The sequence below is a fragment of the Lutra lutra genome, chromosome 7 (genome assembly GCF_902655055.1).
Source record: "Lutra lutra chromosome 7, mLutLut1.2, whole genome shotgun sequence".
Lineage (NCBI taxonomy): Eukaryota > Metazoa > Chordata > Mammalia > Carnivora > Mustelidae > Lutra > Lutra lutra.
Window position 1 is genome coordinate 82,463,881 of NC_062284.1, and position 26,399 is coordinate 82,490,279.

Genomic DNA, 26,399 nt, shown 5'->3' on the forward strand with positions numbered 1-26,399 from the left:
CCTCATTTTTTATCATTTTAAGTTGCCGTTCCTAAATATGTTATTTTAACTTTTACCTTCTTTAAAGAGAGAACTTTATTTATACTTTTCAAGGGTCGGGTTGACTTTAATTAGTGTCCCCTGAGAATCATCTTGGTTAAGAGAAGATATAAGCTCCCCAAGGAGTCAGCAAATGGTGATATTTTATTCCTGAAAGAATTCTACCCAACATTAATCGAGTTTGTTGACTACTAGCCATTTCCTGGATGGGTAGCCATCCACATTAACAACAAACCTACCCAGTATATCTTCTAGCATAACATGTCTGGAATAACAGTCTTCAGCTAATGTAAACAAAGCAAGGTGAGTTCACATTTCATGTCAGGATCAAGAATTATGTATGAAAAATGCCCATTAATCTTATCAATTTATTGATAGAAAAATATTAGTTTCATTCCCAATAAGCATTAAAAATTGAACCAAACAGGAAAAAAATAATACAAAAGTTAACTAACCATAAGCCATTATCTCAGATGTTATTGCACTCATGATGCCAAATAAGATTTCTTTTCTTCTTGATGCATTTTGCATTTTGCACATAAACCACAACCTTTTTTTCAGCAGTAGAGCTATTCTTTGTCAAAATCACATCCATATAATTTACATCACAATTAATAGGAAATCAGTCTTTTTTTTTCTTGTGATTTCCTTATAAGTGCTCTGCCTGAGAATTCCCATTCTGGTATATTGAAGGCCATTATTCCACCCACTCACACTCTTGGATTATAGCATTTTCCCAAATATTTTCCATACTGGGGTTCTTTATTTGTGACTCACGTCCTGTCATCATCTTTTTGCTCTGAGGTGTTAATGCAGCTAAGTTCATGAGACTGGCCCTAATTTTGCATTTGGCTTATAAGCAAAATTAAAGATTGAGCTATACACCAAGGGCAAATGCTACAGATCTATAGAGTCTTCCTTTACACAAGCCCCCACATGATTCCAGAGGTTTAGGAACCTCCAGAGCAATCTGAGGATATTGAGTAAGGAGTCATTGAGAACTTAGGGTGGATCCTGAATTAGAAAAATTGATGGAGGAAAATTAATTTCAGGTCTTCATCTAGAATCCTCAGGGATTCTCAGGTTAGGTCAACATTTTCCATGTCCCATTCCTCTGTTCCAATGTGCCTTTTCAGAAATCAACTGAACTGATGACCTGGGGGAGGAGGGTTTTGAGCCTATGAATCACAGAGACCCCAGAGTAATAGCGCTTCTCAGTTGGTCCCCAGGCCTTCCTCTGCTTTCAATACCATTTGAGACTTTAATCTTTAAATTTGTTGTCCCTGAAAGATACCAGTGCTCTATCAGCATTTTTCATCAAGGGCACCACTGACATTTGGGACAAAACCATTTTTTTTTTTTTTTTTCTGGTCAGTGGGACTCCCCCTTCCCCTGTGGGGATTCACATTTCCTAGTCTTCAAGACCATTCAACTGGATGCCCAACCCATACCACGGCACTCCAGTCCAGCTCAACCTATGTACATCATCTTCCTTTCTTAAAGTGCTTCTATAACACTAAGAAAAATGCCTTGCTCTTGGATTTTATACATTGTTAAGCAAAACACCTTACATAGCTGATACTGAATTAACAGTTGTTGAGTTCAAAAGTCAAGGATGAGTGCTCACTTCGTTCAGCAGCACATATACCAAAAAACTAAGGGTGAGAATGAAGTTCATGATTGCTGATATTATCATAAAGAACGAAGGTGAAACCTTTCAGAGAGACCTTCACCTGAGTGATGGTAAAATCCCAGTGGCCATAGACCAAGCATGATTCTTGTTACAGTAGAATTCAAAACCTTTTCTCTCCTCTCCTTGGGGGCCTCTCTGTATTTCATCACTCGGCTCCTTTCCTGGAGTAGATAGTCATGCCCACCCAGATCCCAACTTGTGACATATACTACACAGACTTAGGTTGATTCCCCAAAGTCCACATTTGGAAATGTTGGTTTAGAGAAAGCCTACTAAGATGGTAGTCAACAAGAGTGAAGAGTTTTTAAGCCTTTTCCACACCAGGCACTACTTGCCTGACTTTCCCTATTTATTTTATACTCTAGTCTCTGCCAGAAAATCGTCTGTCCTTAACCCCTAGATAGGTAACTCCAGATAAATACCTTCGATTATTCATTCAGCAGAGCTCCTGGGCTGGGCAGCTGTTGTGATATGTTGGTTACCCCAAGCCAGCAAAATACCATAGGGACTTCTTAAAGGAAAAGAATTAGATTTAACAGGCAAAGAATACATTGACACCACCTGACATAATTTAGAATCTTAGCATTATGAAGGACGACAAAGTAGAATTTTCTGTTTAAACCATTTCTTGTTATTTTCTGTTCATTAGAAATTTAAGACCATTTTCTTTCTAATTAACTTTCAACAGCAGGGTCTTAAGAGCAACTTGATTCTTGTTTAAAAATGACCACTCCCTCAAAAATATTTTCTTCCTTATTTTGAGACAGTGAGCCATCCTGCCAGTGTCTTTCCTTCTCCCGTCTTTGTCTGGCCCACTTGCCCAACCTCTGAGCAGGGACCTTCTATAGCTCTTTTCTAATAAACACTGGCAGTATTGTCAGCCTAGAAAACACAAAAGTAGTTCTTTCTTATTTTTTCTTCCTCAATCTGAGAATCACCTCCAAGGAGAATTTGCTCCCACTCTCTCACTTTCTTTTTCTTCATTCCTCCTACCTTCCTAAGTAGGACAATTTAATTTGTCAAAAGTAACCACCGTGATTTTGAAAGTTCAGCTCCTATTTGGACTGGAGTTACGAAGCCGGAATTCATAATCACGGGGAGCTGTCACTCTGCCGGTCTGCATGTGCATTAACTATTAATGGAGAAATATTTAAAACCCACTTGCAAAGGAAAAGCTCCATTTTTTTTCATTTCTACAGATCAAAGGTGGCATTATTCTTGGGCTCAGGGAAGCTCAAGACATCTCCTCCCCCATCCTGTGAATTTTATAGACTGAGTGACCTAGAAGCATCATGGAGATCAGAGAGGCTGGAGCTCAGGCTGCTGCTTGTTGCTGTCAGGACAGCTGACTCGGGAGTGCTGTGAGGCTGTGCCCGGTCAGGGGCTCCTTCCCTTGCCACAGAGCACTGCCCATTCTCTGCCACCTACAAAGCCCAGACAACAGAGCCCTTAGTGAGCCTGGATTGGTATGGGCTTCCAGAGTCCAAGGGTTAATTTCAAGGGCCACATTCAAAAGTTGCATTCTGGCAATTATTGTTATACTTGAACAAGAGCTGTTTTCAGAGGGTAGGAAGCTCACGAAAGCACCGCATTTATAGATTTGTTCCTTGAGAGGATGGCTTAGCTGCTCCTCATCAACAAAGTATTAGCTTATATGATTTCTAAGGGACTAAAATAATGCTTACAGCTGAAAGATTATGTAACATTAGTACCCATTTTAACTAAGGCCTTTATACTTTCAAGGAATTTACACAGGAGATTTTATATTTCATTTTGAGGACTAGCTACTCTTATATAGTTCTACTTTTATGGGAAAAATGCAAGTGTCCTCTATCTTTCTCTGTTGGTATAGTATTTTTTTTTTTTTAAGATTTTATTTATTTGACAGACAGAGATCACGAGTAGGCAGAGAGGCAGGCAGAGAGAGAGGAGGAAGCAGGCTCCCTGCTGAGCAGAAAGCCTGATGTGGGGCTCGATCCCAGGACCCTGAGATCATGACCTGAGCTGAAAGCAGAGGCTTAACGCACTGAGCCACTCAGGTGCCCCTGTTGGTATAAGTATTAAACAAATATGTCTGCTGTGTAAATGGAAAAGGACTGCCCATTTTGCATAATCCAGTGCTCACTAAACAGACTGATTAGATTTTTTAACTCTGCTCTGGATTTGAGGTTGCTTATAAGAATTCACAGGAAACCCTTAAAAATATATATATTTTTTAGATTTTATTTATTTATTTGACAGGGAGAGATCACAAGCAGGCAGAGAGGCAGGCAGGGAGAGAGGAGGAAGCAGGCTCTCCGCAAAGCAGGGAGCCCGATGCGGGGCTCGATCCCAGGACCCTGAGATCATGACCTGAGCCGAAGGCAGCGGCTTAACCCACTGAGCCACCCAGGCGCCCCCTTAAAAATATTTTTAACACATAAGTATAAATCAGAACTGGGGAAAATAAACAGACTAGTCTCTTTCAGTGAGAAGAGTTAATATATAGGCATTTAGACTGTATGGTCCTATGCACTTACTAAAGATACTAAAATTTCACGTTGGATTTCCTGGTATTAAAAGCAAAGAGGGAAATGTGCTTAATTGCAAAATTTACATTTTCCCTGAGGAAAAAAAATTACACTTCCTTTGAAAAAATTAAGTTTATTTTGATACTTAGATATGAAAACACTTTCTGTTAGGAATTTTTTTTTTAATATAAGGGATTAGAATGGCATGGTAGTGAAATGTTTAACCACAATATTTCTTATAAGTAAGTTTCTAAACATAATACTTTTTTTTTTAAGATTTTACTTATTTATTTGACAGAAATCACAAGTAGGCAGAGAGGCAGGCAGAAGAGGCGGGGGCGGGGGGGGGGTAAGCAGACTCCCTGCTGAGCAGAAAGCCAGATGCGGGGCTTGATCCCAGGACTCTGGGATCATGACCTGAGCCGAAGGCAGAGGCTTAACCCACTGAGCCACCCAGGCGCCCCTAAACATAATATTTTTAACAAGTGAATTGTTTTTCTCTAACTCTGTTGCCAGATAACATTTACAGACTTTGAACACAACTCTTCTTCAACGATAGTTTGGCCAGGTGAGATTAATAAGAGAAGACACCAATATTACATACTTGAAAAGAAGAAGCTGTGGCGCCTGGGTGGCTCAATGGGTTAAGCCTCTGCCTTCAGCTCAGGTCATGATCTCAGGGTCCTGGGATCGAGCCCCGCATCAGGCTCTCTGTTCAGCGGGCAGCCTGCTTCTCCCTCTCTCTCTACCTGCCTCTCTGCTTACTTGCCTGCCTCTCTGCTTTCTTTTGATTTCTCTCTTTGCTTCTCCCTCTCTCTCTGCCTGCCTCTCTGCTTACTTGTGATTTCTCTCTCTGTCAAATAAATAAATAAGATCTTTAAAATAAAAAAAAGAAAAGAAGAGGGTATTGGGAAAGTGAGGGAGAACTATAACCTTGAAGAGAAAGAAAAACAGTTGATATTAGTTAATACACAACTAACCAAACAAAAATGAGTAATCTAAAACAAAACAAAAAGAGTAAACTAAGATCATGGGTGGATGAACAACTAAGAAAATTCTAAAAAAATAAAATCCAAACAAATAAAAAGAGAACTAAACACTGAAAGAAGAATTGTTTTAGGGAAAAAAAAAAGATAAGAGAAAGAGATACATTTTAAAGGAGAAAATTGTCACTTTTAGAGAATTCGGGTGTGTATTAAAAGATAAGCATTATAACTTTTTAAAAGAAATGAGTATGGAGTAGGATTAGAAATTCTGGGGAATATGAAGCACAGTGTAAAAAGAAAAATGGGGCATAGTTGACTTGTTATTTTTTAACTATTGATGCCAAAATGATGTTGTCATGGCTATGAACCATCACAGAAAACGGATTAATCCTGCTACCCCTGTATTCTATATATTCACAAATATCAACCCTCTGCAACAGTTCACTTTTGTTCTGTACCAGATTGATCAAAATAATTTCAGCTGTAGTCTGATACCTTTATGACTGAACCTAAGCTCCTAAAAATGTAATACTAGGGTGGTTCATAGTCCAGGTTGTAGTAGCTGGGCTTAAAATAGAAGAAAATCCATTACCTTTTTTTTTTTTTTTTTTTTTTAGATTTTATTTTTATTTATTTGACAGAGAGATCACAAGCAGGCAGAGAGGCAGGCAGAGAGAGAGGAGGAAGCAGGCTCCCCGCCGAGCAGAGAGCCCGATGCGGGGCTCGATCCCAGGACTCTGAGATCATGACCTGAGCCGAAGGCAGCGGCTTAACCCACTGAGCCACCCAGGCGCCCCCCATTACCTTTTTAAAAAAAGAATTTTTACATGTTGGTGTACAGAACAGAAGTATGTGTCAAAAAATTAAATATTCTGGGGGTGCCTGGGTGGCTCAGTCAGTTAAGCATCTGACTTGTTCTTGACTCAAGTCATGATCTCAGGGTCCCGGAATTGAGCCCCTTATTTGGCCCCACACTCAGGAGAGAGTCTACTTGAGATTTCTCTCCCGCTCCCGCTCCCTCCCCTCCCACCACTGGTTTTTTCTCTGTCTCTGTCTCTCTCTCTTAAATAAATAAATCTTTTAAGAAAATTAAATTCTGCTAATTAGGCCTTAGGTTGGAATTTCAGTACCAAAATGAAGCAAATTACTAGTTATTGAAGCAGTCAAGGTAAAAATGTACCAGATATATCAAGCACAAGAACCTAATGATAATTTTTTACCTCTTTCTCAGTAGATTAATTGTAGAGCTTAATTGTATGTTAGATTAAAACTCCATTAAGATAAGAAGAATATGCTTAAAATCATTATAATATTTCAAATAACATTATCTAGTCATTTTAAAAGTGATCAGAATAGGAAAATTGAGGCTGCCTCCACTGCTCTTTAGAAAGGAATTTGTTGTTCCGTGTTTATTAAAGCTACAAAGTCCTAGATAATTGTCATCTTAATGTGAGCTTTGGTGAATCTGGGTTTGCTATGAAGACAACTGTAGATCTTTTTCTTTTCTTTCTTGAGAGAGGACAAAACTCATCCTGAAAATGCTTAGAAGAAAAAGTAGACGGATGTGCTTTCTGAACAATATAGGAAATGCTGTTTTTGCTGGCGCTTATAATTCCTATTTGAATCACTTTTTTAAGAGGGGAAAGAGAAAAAAAAAAAAAGAAGGATGTCAAGAGAATAGTAGGCCAAGAAATAGTTGGCTCTGTGTGCAGAGGAGCAAGGAAGGGAAGGGCCGCCAGCAGTTTTTGTCTCTGGTGGGTGAGCTACTGTCCGGAAGGTGCGTTGGCTCTCGGGGCTGCCTCTGCTGTATTGTGCGGCTCCCTCTCTGCCTGGCCTGGCCTGCTTTGGCCTAGAGTGGATCAAACAAGCCGTGGGGAAAGTTCCCCTCATTTGCATCACTTCTAGACAGCCCTGTCGTACTCTTTGCTGACAGGAAATCACTGTCTTTGTCACCTTTTCTCAGGGCCCTCCTTTTGGCAGAGATGGGCCATGTGACCACGCTTAATCACAACAACAGGGCTGGCTCAGGACTCAATGACATGTTTTCCTCAGCACTTCAATAAATGGGGTAGAGGAGTCAGGAGGAAATGACTACATTAATTTTAAAGTGAAAAGATAATTAACACTTGAAGGACTAATGCTACAACCTATGGAATTATTATTTAAATTGAAGTTAATTTATCAAAAACTCATGAAAACTATCTCCCCTAATGCAACTGTTTTAAAAAATAAACCTTGAATAGTAAGAGTGGGGCGTGTTGGAGGGAGAGTGGGAAGAAGGCGGGGAGAGAGGCGCTGTGGATGGAGAGGGAGAGAGAAAAGGGGGGAGAGAAAGAGGGAAATCATAGCAGGCATAAACTGTGTTTGAAAAAGCAACTTAAATGGGCTAAAACTTCAACATTTGGGACTGAAGGCTGGAGCATGTAAAACGCTTACTTAGATGATATGAATAGGACACTGGCAAACAAAAGCAGCAGTGTGCTCCTAGAAAACTGTGCTTAAAGGAGTTTCCTTGGCAACAGAAATGCAGTTCCAAAAGTAGACAGAACTTTCCTCAGAAAACATACTATTAATAACAACCTTCCGGAACAACTTGGAACAATTTGACGACTTGGCAGTAATAATGCCAAGTGTTCTGCAAATTAATCTAACACATAACAGTTATGTTTCCCTTGCCCGTAATTCTGCTGGACCCCACCAAGAACTCCTTGCTTTTCGGTGGCCCAAATGCGAAAAATATTTCTAAATGTTGTCATGGAAAAAAGAAAACCAAAGAAATGCTAGTGGTCAACAGTGGCCAGAGATTGTGTTCAGCCTTTTGGAACCCACAAGAGAATTTAATGAGATGAGTTTATTCCAATTAAAGCCACTACATTTAGGATCTCATCCCAACAAAGATGCTTCCATGAACAAAACTTGTTCAAGGGTTAACAGCCTGAGAGTTGCTGCGATGTGAAGCACATCTTGAGGCCACTGGTTATATAAATGTAACACTTCACTAAATACGTGCTGGATGTGATTTTGAAAAGCATCATCATTTCTTGTCAGCCCAGAGAATAAACTAATCTTGGATCTACTTGGCCAATGGGAATCATTTGAATTCTCCTGAAGGCAATACGTTTGCCAGCCAAGAAAGGTGTAGTATTCCCCTCCTCTGACCTTTCTTGAATACTTGGATCTAAAGGTTAAAAGTAATCAATATCTCATTGCGCGGCTTGGTTTCAGGGTAATAAGTAATAACCATCATGTTAAAATCCAAATGATTACAGATAGCACTTAAATGAGTTGACCTGTTTGGGAGCTTTTATTAATTGCAATCAGGATAATCATTAGAGTTTGCTAATAAAATTTGGGATTAAATTGCAAAAATTTCCACCTTTAACTTTTGAAAAAACGACTTTTTGTTAATTAGATGTGAATGTGTAGTGTTTCCCTCCTGTGTTAAGCTGAGAGATTTGTCTTTCACCCCACATGTTTGGAGATTTCTTTCTGGTTTTTATGACATGAATTAGAGGAACACTTAAGCTACTTATAAGAAAGGGTGCTTGTTAGATTCGCTGTCACCTTTGGCTGCAGATCTGCTCAATACAGTGTGTTAGGTTTCAGGTCAGTGAGTCCATGGAAATGCCCCTCACCTACTTTTTAGCATTGCCTGTTTTGAAATTACTTATCTTTAATGGTTATATTCATATATGGGCTGATGTGCTTTGTACCTAGAAAAACAAACAAAACAAAACAACCTAGGATGTGTGATTAAACCTCACATGGTATAACTGAGAGTTATTTATTTTGTTGGAAAAAAAAGAATACCAAAATTTAAAGATGAAAATCAAGTATTATCATTGACAAAAGGGTCTTGTTATAAAAAGGATAAATGTTAGGTTTAATGTTCCATGTAATTACATCAGGAAGGCACTGGTTGTCATAACTGTAACTGCCTATATTGGTAAGGCATTGGTTATCCTAACTAGATTATCACTACGCCACAAAATCTTGTAACTTACAATGTAAGTTATATCATAACATTACCAAGTGTGTAAGATATGCTGTTGAATCCAAATATTTTGTCCTTATGATTACTCTAGCTTTTACAATTTATTAGGATTTCATGCATCTATTCCTAAAACAGGAAGTTAGGGCTAGAAGGGTACCTAGATAGCATTTTGGTTATTTCAAAAAAAGTTCTGGTGGTCTTTTTGGCAGCACATATATTAAAATTAGAATGATAGAAGATTAGCGTGCCCCCCCCACGCCAATGATGACATGCAAATTTGTGACACATTCTATATTTAAAAAAGAAAAGAAAAAGAAAAAAATGAAGTCCTGGTACCTGTTCAGAATAGTCTGGAAAACCCTGGGTGAGAAAAGCTCAATCATAGTACTTTTTCAGATAAATCCTTTAACCTCCTGTTTTCTTGTCCTTATCTCACTACCATGTCTAACTTTAGAAAGAGGTAGATTTGTGGTTGTCCAGGGGACATCACTCTTGGAGTATTAGAAATTCCCCAACCCAACTATTTCCATTACTAAATGTCCATACTGCCTTAAATCCCATCCTTAAGATTAATTTCTTTGAGATAAAAAGAATGCATTCTACTGGATGCAGATATACTCAAGGGGCAGGAGAATAATACTGGCTTAAGTGCCAATGTTAACATTTCGTTTAAATGGAAGGGCACTAGGAAGGGAAGATGGAATCGGTAGAGAGAAGAAATCTAGAAAAGGGACCAAGGACAGTTGTTATTTCACCATTTGATAAAAAGGGAATTGTGTGTGTGTGGGTGGGTGGGGGGGGGTTATGAGATAGGAGTAGAATGGAAGGAAAAAAAAACTAAATTGGTCAAATCTTACTATTTGACTGTTTTTATGCCCTATACACATGAGCTTGTTTAATGCTCTCACAATGGATTATTCTCCCCGTTTCATGGATATGAGCAAAAACAGAGAGGTTAAGTGACTAGCTTAAAAGAACCAGTTTCTCAGGTTAGGCTAGGGCTTGCTGAGATTCTGAACAACCTCCAAATCTCAAAGGTTTAAAGTTACAAAGATTTATTTCTCACACATACTATTCATCCATCACAGGTTGGCTATGGGCTCTGGTTGGCACTGTTCTTACTCCAGGACTCAGACTAATGAACTAAATATTCTCTTAATGCGACAAAGGGAAAAGAGAGTTCTGGAGGGTCTCCCTCTTGACATTAAACCTTCTACCTGGAAGGGAAACATGTTTCTTCCTCTCAGAATCATTGGCCAGAACTAATCACATGGCCCCACCTAATTCCAAAGTTGATAGGGAAATGCATCCCTACTATGTGCCTGAAAGGCAGAAAACTAGAAATAGTTGTTGAGCTGTTTCAGTAGCTACCATAAGAAATAAGTAAATAAGTCAGAGTTTGAACCCAATCTGGTTGCCTTTAATGCCCACAATCTTTCACGCACGATTTGCCTGCTCATTATTGCCTTATATCTTCTTCTTTACTGTAGGCAAAATTCTTGCAAGTGCATTTTCCTCCCTCTGCATGAGCTTCTAGTGCCAGAGAGAAGGAAGTTCCTATAATATTAAATGGCACATCAGCAGAGAAAACATGATAGACTTGGGTTTGCTCCTTAGCCAATCATCAGGCTATTCTGTGAAAAACCTCAAACTTTCTTAAGCACCTCAGCACCCTAGGAGAATGTTGCCATGTGGAACAGGGACCCCCTATATTTTGTTAGATTCAGGAAAGCTAAGGCTGAAAATATTTATGTTTGTTGGGGGGGGTGCACTAAAGGCAGCATTGCCCTAGGAAGATTCAACCTCATGGATCCTGTTATTGCCAAAGGGAGTCACTGAGGAAGGGTCCCCATGGAGAGATACTCTAGAGGAATATCATTTGCAAAAAAAACATTTTCCAGTCTTGTCAAGGAGGCAATTTCAGTTCTCAGAAACAAGGGCATTCCCAAGCATATTTTTTAATAATGTTGGCATTTGTGAAGCTCATACATTCTTAAACTAGGCACTTCTGTGACACTCTGTTCCTAATGAGGCACACTGGGGTAAGCTAAGAGGGAAGCAGTGGTCTTCCTGCTGAACCTTCATTCATTTACATAAGACACAAAACATAAACATATACACACTACCCACACATGTGCATGTGCACGCGCGCACACACACACACACACACACACACATGCCCATTTTCTCTTGCTGAAGCCAGGAAAGAGTCAAGCAGGCTCAATGCTTCTGGGGTTGATTCTAATTTTTCTTTCAAACTTCTTTAGACCACAGAGCCTTTCTCCAGAAGGACATCCATACACCCCTGTAACTCCTCTGAACTTACTATTTCAGCTGCTTTCCTAAGTAATTGATTCTATATGCTCATTGATAATGACTTAAAGAAAATCTGTAATTCGTGATATTTCCCTTGTCGTCTTATTGTATCCATTGAAAACTGGGAAGTTCGTGGAAAGGGTATATACACACATGCACACACATTTATGTGTGTTGACACATATATACACGTATACAAAGTATTAACTCATCTAGTTAAAAGTATCATTCATAAGGATTGAATTTGAGTGAAAGCAGATTCCTTGGACCAAATATGCTGGTAGTCCCGAGACATTTAAATCACGCGTATGTAAATATATACACAAACTTCTTCATATATATATATTTTTTAAGATTTTATTTATTTATTTGTCAGAGAGAGAGAGGGAGAGAGAGCGAGCACAGGCAGACAGAATGGCAGGCAGAGGCAGAGGGAGAAGCAGGCTCCCTGCCGAGCAAGGAGCCCGATGTGGGACTCGATCCCAGGACGCTGGGATCATGACCTGAGCTGAAGGCAGCTGCTTAACCAACTGAGCCACCCAGGTGTCCCAACTTCTTCATATATATGCTAAGCTTCAGTTTGGAGCTCATTTCTATGTTCTAAGTCTTGGCATATTCAATTTTGCTACCTTCGTTATAATAGTTTTACCCTGTCAGTATTCATAGGTGCCTCCCTAACAGAGCCTTCCTTGAGAATAATTTAGCTATGAGTACTTTGTTATAATTAAATGCATACTTTTTAATAGTGATGATAGGTTTGGACTTTGTGGACCAAATGTGAGAATGAATGATTATAATTTTTGTTAGACTCCACACTCCAGGAGGGCAAGGTTTGTGTCTGCATCATTTATTGCTGTATCTCCACTGCCTAGTGTCGTACCTGGCACATAATAGAAATGCAATAAATACATATTGAGAAACACTTTTCAAATAGATTTATTTAATAAGCTTTTAATTAAATCCTCCTGATTGGAACTATGCTATCAATTCATTATTTTTGCAAGAAAACAACCCTATTTTCATGCAGTGGTCATTCAGTCTGAAACCTCATGGCCTCTTCTTATAGTATATAAAAACAAAACCAACAGTCGCTCTCCTTTAAAAACTGTACTGTTGAGTGAAGTTCTTAATACTCAGGGTACTCAGATTTGGCCAGGTTGGTGTCTGGGAAAAAAAGAGGGAGGGAGGGAGGAAGGGAAGGATCATGATGCCCATGTCTGAGACAAACGGGCACAAAAATGTACAACTAATCACCATAATTCTGTGGCTAGTCTTCATCCTCTCAAACTGTATTATTTGGTCATGCATTCTTGATTATGTAGACAGTATGATTACTTAAACATATAAGTAATAACATGTACCATAAGAATGTAAAACTAAAAATAGAACAATAGATGCAGGTGAACGTGGACAGTCATTAGACATGGTAGGAATATCAGCACATTTTTTTTTCCTGTACCATAGTTAATGTGACAGATTATTGACATATTTGTTGTAGAAAATTAGGTTTGACTCCAGAGGAGTAAGTATGTCTAAAGAAGTAGTCATGAGGAAGGTGAGAAAAACAATAAGTAACCCAGGTCCGTCGTGATGAGGGTGGATAGATGGAGTCTAAAAAAGATGGACTCCTCTTTCCAAAGCTACAGCTGGCTAACTCAGAATATGCAACTTAAAAAAATTAAGGTTGACCACTGTAAGGTCGGGAGAAAACTAAAATGTAATTTTGAAACTGTCTCCCACTCTTTCATTGAAAAAAAGTTTCACACTGTTCATAGTTCTAAAAAATTATCTTCTCATATAGTCATTTAAATTTTTAACTTAGCCATTAATTGTGAGCTTCTATGATTTTATGCAATTAAGAAAAATCTAAAAGATGTACCATTTAAAATTAGAATCTGATAAAGATTTGTGATGAAGTCACCTCTTTCCCCTATTTTTGTCCTTGACATCCACTTGGGTTTACTGTCTTCCCATTGAACTTTGTCCTTCCTCCTCAGCTTTCCTCAACTGGGACGTATTGAGATTTGAAAATATGTGTGAAGAACGTTCCTCTGTGTGATCTTTCTCTCTTCTCCCTCAGTCTCTTTTGCCTGCTGATGCTAAAGAGCCATTCCGTAAATCACTGGATTTCTTACAAGCCATGAACAAAAATCGTGTTCATTAAAACTTAAGTATAAATGAATCTCTAGAGTTGAGCTAATTGAATTCTTCTTCTGCAACATGGGAATATAGCAAAATAACTCAAAGTTGGCTAGCATTTTATAATCCATGTTTTGATGATAGTTTAAGAGGCTCCGTCCGTCCAAGTTTGGGTTAGAAAAAGAGATGAAGTATGGAAACACTGTCAGAAGCCTTTTCTGTTTACACAAAGATCCAGGGATACCATGAGTAATGCCAGAAATCTCATGTGACAGCCAGCTCTTGTGGGATTTTTTGAGCTCACCAAGTTCAGGAAATAGACAGTTCCAGAAAGCTGATTGGAGTTCAAAGATTTTTTTAAAAAATTAACTGAAGTGAATAATTGTGTTCTCTGTCCATTGTCCAGCACTGCTGCTGGGACCTGTGCTCTGCTCTCCCCGGGGCTAGGTAATATTGGGCACTCAATAAATACTTTCTGATTTAAATCGCCTGCTTAATGAGTGTTTTCTCCGGAATCTCCCAAAGTGAATCTCTTAGAGGTTTTGTACAGTTATTTATTTCCATGGGAAGTGAGAAATTTACCTGGAGTTTCAGGACTGCGAGTGACCTCATAAGGACCTTCATTTCATTTCCTCTCTTTCAAGGATTGTTTTTTATCCATTCCAGATAGGAGAGAATTTGTCCTCCATTAAAGATCTTTCCAGAGGGAATTCCACAGCCTCCCATTAAAATGTTTAACAACTCTCCCTGCCCTGAAAGTCTTCTTATATCTAGTGTAAATCCCTTCTGTTGTTAGGTTTAATTGTCAAATCGGCCAGAATCCACGCTCGGTAATTAAACCTCTTCTTTCTGTTTTCTGTATAGTCACATTTCTCAAGCTTTTGCAGCTTTTTTTTCAAATTAAAAAATCTTTTAAAAGTCCTTTCTGGTGGTTTTGTCTATACTCTATCTAACTGAAACCACTTCTTTCCTCTTTTGTAGGAGAAAATATGCTAATATTGAGGTAGTGATGGTAGGTCCATATATTTGAGTGGCTTTACCAAGCTCCATGGATTTCTCCATCAGTTTTCAACTCTCTCTTATTAACAGTTAATAAAATAGTTCATGGATGGTTTGGAAGAGGAATATTGCCTGTCTGAGATAGTATGACATATCGTATACCTTAAAAAAAAAAAAAAGTTTGAAAAGGAAAAGAAAATGATATAAAATGGGCTAAAAAATCTTCCCATTTAGGGACAGAGCTGCTTCTTCTCCCAGTGGATGCGTAATATATTATTTATGTAAGAGTGAGCATCATGCTTTTGGCTCACATTCCATTTGGAGCATATACAGTATGACAGTTTCCTTGGCTTATTGTTGTATACATGGCTATCTATTTTTAATACATTGCTTTTGTCTTTTTTCATGCTTGCTTACATCTGTTGTTATGAAAACTGACATAAAGTTTTTAAACATAAAAGAAGTGATGGAGAAAGAGATGGTAGGAGACAAACAACATTTCAAAAGAATGCAAGATGGAGAAACAGGAGCAAAGTCTCCGTGGAGAGAACTAGAAGCAGCCTCTGCAGGATAAATGGCAGGGTGGGTCAGAACAGATTTCTGTAGTCACAGAGAAAAAATGGTCATGAGGCTCCAGAAAGCATTTCTATGTTAGAAGGAGTGTAGTTCATTTTCCATCAAATTGTTTAAACTTTTTAAGCTGCAGTTTTCAAATCTGTGAAGTGGGGAAAACCCCCACTTTGAAAGGTTGCCAGGATTCCATGAGTAATGTATATAAGGGGTTCAGCCTTTTGCTTGGTAAGTAGCTCAATACATAATACAGACTCGGGGGTTAACAAACTACAGCTGGAAGGTCGAATCCAGCCCATGTCCTGTTGGTTGTTTTTTTTTTTTTTTTAATAAAGTTTTATTGGAACATAGGCAGGCACATTCATTTATGTATTGTTTGCGGCTGTTTTTATACTTCCGTAACAGAACTGAGTAATTTTGACAGTGACCAAATGGCCAGCGTGCCTAAACTATCTGACTGTAGAAAAGTTCACCATTCCCTTGTATATAAATAACTATTATGACAACTCTTTAGTAATATACATTATTCTACAGACTTGAAAGATTTCCCAGTTCAGTTTTCTGTCTGCATCACAATAATACCTGTTGATTACCACTCTTTTGCCCAAGGTTCTAGTTTTCCTCTTATAACAACCCAAAAGTCTGCCCGTTTTCCTTGTTTAACAATGTAGCATTAAATGGTTAATTGGTTCATTTCACCACCAGGTGGCCTCCTCTGCTCTATTGTGCTTGTGGGACCCAAAGGAAAGCAGAAAATGGATCTAATGCACTTCTTTCAACTTTGGCTGTGATTCTGCTCTTATTAGCACTTCTCCGGTGGCTTTGCTGTTATGAAATGACTCTCTATTTTATGTTTGGTCCTGAAACATAAATTCACACTGATTTGGAAAATGAGTTCTAAATCGGAGATAGAAACAGTTAAAACAGTAAAAACAAAATAAAAATATTTAAACGTGGACTCAAACCTACATCATAGTGGTTTTTAAAAAAAAGAGTTTGGGTATCATGTAAGAGGTTTACCATGACTCAGTGTTATTCTCAGCTGTGTCCTAGCAGGATTGAAGCTTGAAGCTTCCACAGGTAAAACAAAGGCCATGCCCCTCAGGGATCCCTATGTTAATTTCTCTTGAAGAGCATGGGTGAACTTCAGATCAGTACTCCAGTTTCTTTATGTTTTTTTGTTTTTTTTTTTTATTCTCTAGATTCTCCTTTTGAATTTTCTTTTATCTTATTTGTGAGCTTTGCTAAAGACCAGTGCCATGTGAGGAAGATTAGAAAGCTGTGTGATAAAGTGCTGGAGAAGGAGGCTGGATTCTCCTTGGGCAATGACTCTTATCCTCTCAGATTTTGTTTTCTTCATCTATAAAGCGGAGGATGGACTGGGTGGCTTAGAGGTCCGTTCCAACTTCAATATTCCCTCACTGGTGAGAAATCAAAGATAATTCCAATTAGTAGTTGATTTGGCTAGGAACCATCTGGCAAAAACCAGAACTATAGGAACTCGATTTCAAAGGCTATGGAAACAAACTCATGGGTAAATATAATTTTGTGGCAAAGTACCATAAAAAGCGTATAGTTTCCAAATGCCACATTATTTTTAGTTCATTTCAGGTAGTAGTAGTAAATGCAAATTTTATGAGCCTTCTTAGACCCTTTCCTTTACTTTTTACTTTTATTCAGTAGTAGATAACTCTTCAGTTGGATTCTGAACAGTGTCTTGCTAAATCTGTCACGGAAATTTAGATTTCTCTTTGACGTCTTATTTTCTACACATTTTAATTTTCCTACCTTTTTCTTTGGGCAGAATGATCAAATCCTCCTCAAATTTCTTTGCAGCATAGAACAGATATATTCACTTTTATTTCCATTGAAAATGGGTCATTTTATATGGTACAAACAACCTGTTCTTACCTTCTGCTTGAGTTGCGATATGCACATCACTGGTTTGTATTTGAATTGTCACATTGGATGTCATGGCAAATACTGCTAAAGGCATTTAACTGTCTATGAGGAAAGGACTAGAATTGTCCCTAGGGCATTTTGGTAAAGAACAGGCTCACGTTTGAATTCAGAGTTACCCTGGGAGACCTAGTGACAGGCAATCTCTCTAATTCCAAATTCCCTACTGGGGCTACTTCTCTGGAGAGCTATCTGGTTAAAGGCAGATTCATACTTGCTTGAGGAAAAATTGATTACAAGTTTTTTCCCACTTTGCAAACTACACTAATTAGTATCAAGCTCAACTAATAATTTATGAAATTTGCATTGCTTTCTGTTTGCCTAAGCACAAATATTTCCTACCATATGTATTTTCAAATATATATTCATATGTCTCATGTTCATGTCTAACACATATTATGAATGAACGGTCTAATAATTTCACCTTTCCTTTAGAAGTCAGGAAAAGTGAGAAGAAATGAAGCTGTCTGGTATTAGGCAATAAACATCCATTTGGGTTACGATATGCTCTGAAAAACAAAATAAAAGGAAGGCTATCCTTTTCCTTTAGTTATTTATAACCCATTTGGAAAAGCAAAACCAAAAAACATGAAATAATAGCAAAGACAGCAAATATGTGTGATAGCAAAAAAAAAAAAAATGCTGGTCTTCTTTGGATGTCTTCATAAGAAGAAATGATATTTGAACTGGACCTCGCTGAATTTAAATAAGTGGAATGAAGATACGAAGATAGATACGTTGCAGAGGAATACATCATAGGTGGGGGGAACCCTCAGATCTAGGATTTAGTTTGATAAATGACTAGTACTTTATCCAAATCAGGAAGATACATTGGGGAAGAGGAGCAAATCAGCAGCACCTCCTAATAGCTTTCATCCATGTGTTCAGTGAAAGTCAGCAAAAGGCAAGATTGTTTTCCATTGAACATTGAGTCCTAGATTCAATGTTTTATGTAGTGAAGGGAAATTATATACATAAATATACAAACTAATGGCATAAAAGAGACGAGAAAAGTTAGGCCAAAGGTCATATTTTCTTAGCAGGCATGATTTGGATCAAGTTTGAACAAACACTTGTACCTAGTGCTTATTATGTAACAGGAGTTGTTCTAGGATCTTTGCATGTATTAGTGCATTCAATCCTCACAGTAACCTTGTGAAAGTGGTATTAATATTATCCCCCAATGAGCAACTAAGGCACACAGGGAAGGGCAAAGCGAGTAAGCAATGCAAACGAAGCTTAAAAATAGGCAAACTGATTCCGAGCTTATATTTTATTTTCATTTATTTATTTATTTTTTCCAAACTCCTTGAATCTCATTGATTAACAAATTAAAATGCATGGCATGGGTCCTTTTCTGTCACCATGTTTATAGAACTTAGTGATCAAATGGTTATGTGTGTGTAGGTTTTGAGTAGTGTTACTAGGTAATACCAGCATGTTCCTTCCTCCCTTCATTAAGTGGGGAGAGAAATAGTAACACCTTGTTGATATATTTTCTAAAAGACGAAGACTATGTATATATAGCTCATATATATGTATTATATATAAATATTGTTTACCTTTTCAGTGGCTCCTCTCCATTGTGACCTATTTTATTCTCTAATGTGGATAGTAGTTACAATACCTTATTTCTAAGATGGTTAATGAAAAGAAATGGGAATTACGAGTCATATGTATTAAAGTCGTATGTTACAAGTCCTATTACAAGTCATATGTATTAAAATCTAAGACTTTGTTTTAAAACGGCACATCTTCCATAGAGATCTGAAATTTCACACAAACAAGATCTGTTTATTTCTTAAAACGTCTGTGGTGGGTAAGTGGTGAGGATATCCATTGTCCCTGATTTACAGATGGGATGACCACAAAAATATGAAATAACTTCCCTCAACAGAGCAAGCCACCAATAGAGCAAAAGCAGAAGGAATAGCCACAGAGAAAATGGTGCCCATTGAGGGGGCTCCCTGCTGATGTGCTTAAAGAAAATCCTCCAATCACAAGGTTTGTACCTATTTCGTCTTGAGAAGTTATCCAGTGTTATGGCTAAAAGCTGCACTGAATGGCCACATCCTGGTACTTCTGGGGTTTTTTGTTTCAGTCTCCACTTACTGAATTTTTGCGGCTCTTACACTAATTTTTAAGTTGTCAGTATCATCTTCTTTCATCCAATTATTTCAGGGGATCCATTCACTGAAAACCTTCTCTCTAACTGTGATCTCCTTCCTCTTCTGCAACATTCTCTACTTTTAGGTAGTTTTTATGGTTTATTCTCTGTGGACTAGTTATTGTTTCCCCTATCTGGTGAAACTTTTGTAATTTCCCCTATTTCCTTATTACTTTCTCTCCATCCGTCTGTGTATTTCTTTCATTTTGTCCTTTAAATCTTTAAGCCTTCCTCTTTCTTACTTTGATCACTCTTGTGATTGGACAAACACACACACACACACTCTCACACTGTGTTTCTCTTTGATGGAGCTATTCTAATAAATGTCTCTGAATGTTTATGGCAGACTCCCTTATATAGCTGGAAAAGTGCTCAAAAGTTCTTATCATAACCACTGTTTGCTCTTTATAGTCTTAGTTTATGCTAATACATTTTTACCTGTACCCTAGATCTTCTTTAAACTGTGAGCCATCATTCTTCTGAACAACAGGTGTGACTATCACTGAGAGCCTATCTGCCCTTTTAGCCTCAACTTGATGCTACTAAAAATTTGTGGAGGTTTGGAGGATGAATTTAGATCAAAATTAATCTGGCCATCGAAGCTCCAAGGGTGGGGTTCTCAAGTGCATTTTGACTACTCTAAAGTCCATTTGAATGACATTCTTGGCCTTATTTATTTACCTTATACTCCTAAGGCCTACCAATTTTCTCAGAATTCTGGACGGATTTCTAAAGATGCTTTTTCAAGAATGACATAGCAAACTAAGCTGAAATTCCTCCTGAAAGTTCTGTTTCTGAGTTTTAGTGATGTCTTACTGACCTTGGGCAAGTCACTTAGCTTCTATGTATCAATTTCCAATCTGTAAGACAGAAGCGATATTACTGACTTTCCCCATGGGGTTGCCATAGGAGAACAAAAAAGAAAACAATCCATTGAAATGACAGTCAGGCTTTCTGATGCTGGAACAATAAACAGTGCTTAAAGCCTGAAATCTCTAAAATTTATTTTCTGAAGCTCTCTCTCTAGTAAATATGGACATGTACCCTCCCAAGAAACCAAAAAAAAAAAAAAAAAAAAAAAAAGAAAGAAAGAAAGAAAGAGAAAGAGGCTAGAACAGAAAGGTTTTAAAATCCATAGTATATTGCTGTTGGAATTGGAAATTGGACCCACATCTTGCATCTTGGTCAAATATTATTGCTCTGAGAACACACTAAATTCCTAAAAGGTGTCCTTAAATATTTAAAAGGTTTCTGTCACCTTCCTCTTTTCTTTGATACATTTCTATAGAAGCTTTTCTTGGGTTAACTATTCCAGGCCATGGGAAACAATTAACTTTATTCACCGTTTCTGTCTAAAAATTGAGAATAATATTTATGTGTTGGAGATTGTGATCAAATAGTTTTTCTCTGAACATACGAAGTTCAGAGATAAATGGAAGCAATCACATGCTACTCATTTCTGTGTACTAATATAGTATATCTGACATACATTTCAACTGCTGATACAGGCTTACTTGGTCTTTTGTTTGGAAGAAATTCAAATGAATAAATATTTTCCAACTTCCACAGCTAAGCCATAATGCTAAGAGTTGCTATGGATAAAGGGTGAACAACACACAATCCCTGACCATACACCCCCATTGTAGGAACTTATAATCTAATTCTGAAACTATATTCATCCTTATCTGAAGCAAAGGTACCAAAGTACCCTCAAAAAGTGGACTAAGGCATCAAATATTTTATAATTCAGGGATTTGGGTGGTCACCAAGAAAAACTCCATGGAATTTTGGTTCTATTAAGATTATGGATGTAAGAACCCTTTAAAAAGTCAGAATTACACTACAAAGGAAAAAGCCTTGATGTGAATATATAATGGTATCATGGCATTTCCATTGTGTTTGGGTAGTGGACAACTCTGGAAATGCTTTGATTGGCTCTGTCTTAAAACCTAAGACATGGTGAGTTCTGGATAATCATGTGAGTTTCTCAGTGCTGGTGACCATAGTCCCTGAAGAATGCCCACGTGCACTAAACTTGAAAAGCTAGCTTTTGATAATGACATTATGGGGGGAGGGTAGTGCTTTCAGCCTTCATTTAGACCACTGATTCTTGTAGATTGCCGAAGTCACCATGTTCTGCAGCAATCTTTTTGATAATGGCTGCAGCGCTCTACCTCTCATTTTTCTTGTCATCCTCAAAGAGAAAGCAAGATACTCTCCTTGAAGAAACATTATCAACAGCATTAACATGAGAAATATATGGTCTCTTCCTTATGAAATTAATTTGGCATTATTTTGGAGGTGCGCAACATCTTGGCAAATGCTTTGGTTTAAAACTCTGTGATTTGGGAAAAGCACGTTTCAGAATGTTTAATTCAGCAATACAAAAGGCACTAATGAAATATGCATGTATGAATTTTATATCATATTAGTTCCCTCTTTCTTGAAATCTGAATAAAAGCCAAACATCTGGATTACGTTTGAAAAGCCTGAATTTCCAATTTTCAGAGAGATTCAATCTATTTTGACATTGCACACTTAGCCTTAACATTTACAGTGTGCTATTAACATTACTTGCAATTGAAAAAAAAAAAAAAGTCCAGATTTAAACAAACTTGGTGCCTCCTAATGCTAAAAATACATCTATATTTGAAATGGCTGCTGCTGCACAACTGTATATGTCCATGGTTTAGGCTTCATCAGCATTTCTATTATAAATACTTGCATCGAAGAAGCCTATAATTCAGCTATAGAGATACGGGGTAAGCTTTGATATATAAATTCTCCCATGGTTGTATATTAAAACAACAAACAGCAATTCATATAATGCTTAGTTTGAAAAAGTACTCATTGACTCCGTGTTTACTGAAGACCTCAAATATTCAAGGTACTCCATGACTGGCCAGAAATAGAATAGCCCTCATCCTTTGAGAGTTTATTCTTCAAATATAAGATAGATAATAAGATTTCTGTTTTTATACATATTTGGGCATATTTTGGCAACAAGGCTAAAGGCAAGTGTATATTTATGGTCATAATTTAGGGAAGTAAATAGGGATATCAATGCTTTATTTCATTTCATGATCAGAGTTTATCTAAGATACAGCTGATCAAGTTTTAAGGGGTAAAGTAAGAAGTTCCGTGTCTACACAAGCGATCAAGGAGAAGAGAAGAATGTGACACTGTCTTTGAAGTTTGCATAATAGTAAGCCTTCAGTGGACTTTAATGTACTACACTCGGATTTTTACGGGATTTCTTGTAGTATATTGTAGGTAAATCTCATTCTTCCTGTGACATGTGGAGAACAGCTAAAGTCAGGAATTTCCTTTTTCTCATCTTATTTTGCTTTATTTAAAAAAAAATTCAACAGATTATAAAGTAGTGCACAATGAAACAAAAATAGATGTGTTTCAAGGCATTTGTTTAGGTCAGAGGATGGAAAGCAGAAGAAATAATACTTTTAAATTGGAAACTTTTTTAAAGGAGAAAACTGAGTTTCCATTACATTAATTGCTGCTCCTTGTGTCTTTTTCCCATCCTACATTACGTACCCTAACAGATATTACATAATTGCATAACTATTCTTACTATGTGCTGACATGACATTACGACAGCCCTGATATGGTGCATCATAATGAAACCGTAATTAGAACAGTCATGATGTATTATGGCAATGATCCACATCGTCACTGAAGTGCATTGGAATGCACAGAAAACCCATTGAGATGTGCAGATTTTCAACATAATATAGCACAACCATGAAGTTTCATAGCATGGAGGAGAAATTGCCATTATGCCCACACTGCTGGCAGCAAGGGTTATAACACATTTCTTCAATCTGTTGGAGAAAGTTCTGTATTGATGGAAGAAAATTTTTGAGAGTACCATTTGTGAAGTTTATATCTTTAAAACAAATCTACAGGAAAGACCTTGTTGAAATATGGACTTAACTGCATAAATTCTATTGAAGTTTCCCATAAAATGTTTACCAAAAAAAGGACCCAAAACTTTCATTTACTATCTCAAATTCAATGAAATGCTTTTCTATGGAAGTACAGATTGAAGATGATCTGAGGATTTTAACATTACCTTTTCTTTGGATTTTCCGTGTCCCATCTTGAGCTCTGATTGAATAGCTTATGTTTTATGTGGTTGTATCTCTGCTCCCTTGTTGTTCTCCTAGGTTTCTCTACATGTGAATCTTATATGTGAGTCTTGTTCTAGTAAGTGTTGCCTTCTCCTTACCTTGGTCTGTTTTGGTCTTGACATCCCTCCTATACACAGAATAATATCATCATGATGGTTGATTTGGCAATGTGAAGAAAGAGATCAACTTTCTAAAATAGAGAGGAACTTTAGACTTTATTTTCTAGGCCAGCCCTCATTCAGTGCCTCATTATGTCATAAAATCTCCCTATCAAGTACACTTCTGGTCTCTACCTGCATACCCATGGTAAGTGGGAACTCCCCATCACCCAAGCTCCACTCCTACTTATTCTTCAGCCTTTGATCCCATGCCTGACCTCTGAGACCAGATGAAAGAAATTAATATTCTTCTATTGAAAGCCCTCTAATTTTCCAAGTCTACTAACTTGTCCTTCCCTCTCTTTTCTCATCTTCAACTCTTACTTACCCTTGGCTGAATATTTTCAGCTCCTTCAACAGCTTGCTCCTCAGAGAAGCATTGAATATTCTGCCTTCTTTGAGTGCTCTCCTTTGGACATTTTAGACATTGTCTAAGCCCTGCTTGGAAAATGAAACCCAACCAGAACCAGGACTTCAGGTTTGAGCTTAGTAAGTCACCATCAAACTGATCTGTTGCTTTTCTTATTTATTTATAACCCTATGTTTGTCTCAGTCCAGCCCCAGATCATACTTCCTTTTTTATATTTACCTTCCACTGTCTGTTGACTCATTGAATCTAAAGACAGTTGAAACCTCCTTACTTCTATTGTTTATGCAGTTTTTGTATTTTTATTTTTTACTGGTGGGAGGTTATTATCTCAGGCTTGACTTGTCTCATATCTCCCATTTAGATTTAATCTACTATGCTAGCATGTTGTATTCCCTTTGGAGTACAGTATCATCATAAATAAACATTGTGAAGCAGTTGCCTATGAATCAGATCCCGCTCAGAGACAACAGTTTGGCCTGTACAGTGTTAAAAAGTTTTAATTCAATGTGTAAAAATGAGATTTCACATGAAAATATGTATTTCTGTCTTCTCTTAAACATATATCCCTGTTCATACAGAAGCCATCTTGAAGCCATATTCTCAACATAGGAACAGTTGGCAGAGCTGGGTAGTGGTTGCCTCTTTTGGATGGAACTTGTGTTTTCCTACCCTCCACAATCCACACTACTTCTTCCTTTTTCCCCCTTCCCTGGGATCAGATGTTAGTAATCCTCATATTTTTGCATTGTTTTTATTTTAGTAGAGAAAATAGCTCTTTTTCCAAGACATTAGCAACAATTAGAGTATGAAAGAAGATGACTTATCTGTGCTCAACTCACCTTCTTTCCACCAGCTGCCAGGCCATAGGGTACTACTGGATCTAGCTAGTACTGGGTCAGAAGAACTGATTGTTAAATATTAAGGAATTTTGTTAGCAGTAGCAACCTTTGGTAGTTTGGAATTTGCCATGGTGGGAGTATTTATACCAGGGAAATCGGCAAACCCTACAAATCAGGGCTTTTTTTTTCTTTTTCTTTTCCCCGCAGAGAGCCAGTTTGCGAGTATACCACTATGTTGTGTGTATTTGAATTCCTGCTCTCTGAACTAAAATATTTATTATTCTTTATTGATCATTGAGATTAATATAATCTGGCATTCCAATCAACATGCCATAAACATATTTTACTTCTATGTATCATTAATAAAAATATCGAATAAGACTAGACCGAAAAAGAGCCCTGTGGTGTAACATACCCATGAAACCATCATCTTTACATAAGTTGTTCAACAGGTTCTCAGGAAAACGTGTACTTCTGTGCTACTAAATGATTGCATCCTTCTGCTCAGTTTATGCTTATGAAAATCGAATATACCTGATCTAGGAATTCACATCCTTGCTGTAGGGATTTAAGTCATTAGATTTTGGGTGTCTGTTCTTAGCAATTTAATTATGTTTAAAATCTGGTTAGTAGTGTAGTAAATAACTGGTATTGCTACAAAATTGCATTGAGAAGGTAATAGGATTGAATTTCTACACAAGTTGACAGTCAATTAAAATTTCCATATATCCAATGAGTTAGCCAGTTCTTGGCCGAGGAGCTAGAACAAATGCCTCCCTCCTAAGCTGATCACTTCAAAACAGGCAAAATTTATAATAAAGTCAAATCAAGACTCAATGCATCAACTAAAACATGAGCTTGGCTTATCAAATACAGATCAAAAGCAAGAGATGGACTAGAGAGCACCCGCAGTATTTCTTCCCTAAATTCCTCTATTTTTTTATTGTCACTGGAGGAAAAATAACACATTAAAACCTCCTTACTGAATTACTGTCCTAAACCAATAGATCCATGGGGCTTGTTCAGCTAAAAACCACAACAGACTTTGTAATGCAGTGATGTAATCTTGGCTTTGTGTCATTTATATTCAACCTAAAAAAAAAAAAAAAAAAACAATTTTCCTGAATAGACAGGCTGACAACAATATTGTTCGGTGTGGGTTTTTATTTGGATTCTTTCCAAATGGTTCACATGCCTTCACAGTAACACATCATGCTTGCTTACGTTTTTTGCCTGAATTCCAAAGTTTGCCCCTTTTACTAGCTTTCTATTTTTCTTTTAAGGTCTCAGTTATGTTTGTAAAACTAACCAGCTCCACCACAAAATTAGGATGTATCTTGCAGAGTGCATTCATTTTACTTTTTGCATATTTTTCCCGAGGTCATGTCAAGGTTAGTTTGAATTCCATCCTACATTAAGACTTCTTTCACAGCTATTTAGCTCGGCAGCCTACTCCCCGCTGGGGTCTGCCCCTTGGGCACGTCAAAGCTTCAGACCTGACAAATCACACAC

The 26,399-nt window shown here is 37.6% G+C and overlaps 1 protein-coding gene and 1 non-coding gene across 3 annotated transcripts in view; both read left to right on the forward strand.

The window, feature by feature from the left end:
- AKAP6 (A-kinase anchoring protein 6) overlaps positions 1–26,399 on the forward strand; it is a 542,654-nt gene that overhangs the window by 425,140 nt on the left and 91,115 nt on the right. The gene's annotated exons all lie outside the window — the stretch shown is intronic.
- LOC125105820 (U6 spliceosomal RNA) lies at positions 9,416–9,521 on the forward strand. Its single transcript, XR_007129071.1, has one exon. It is a non-coding gene; the product is annotated as a U6 spliceosomal RNA (small nuclear RNA).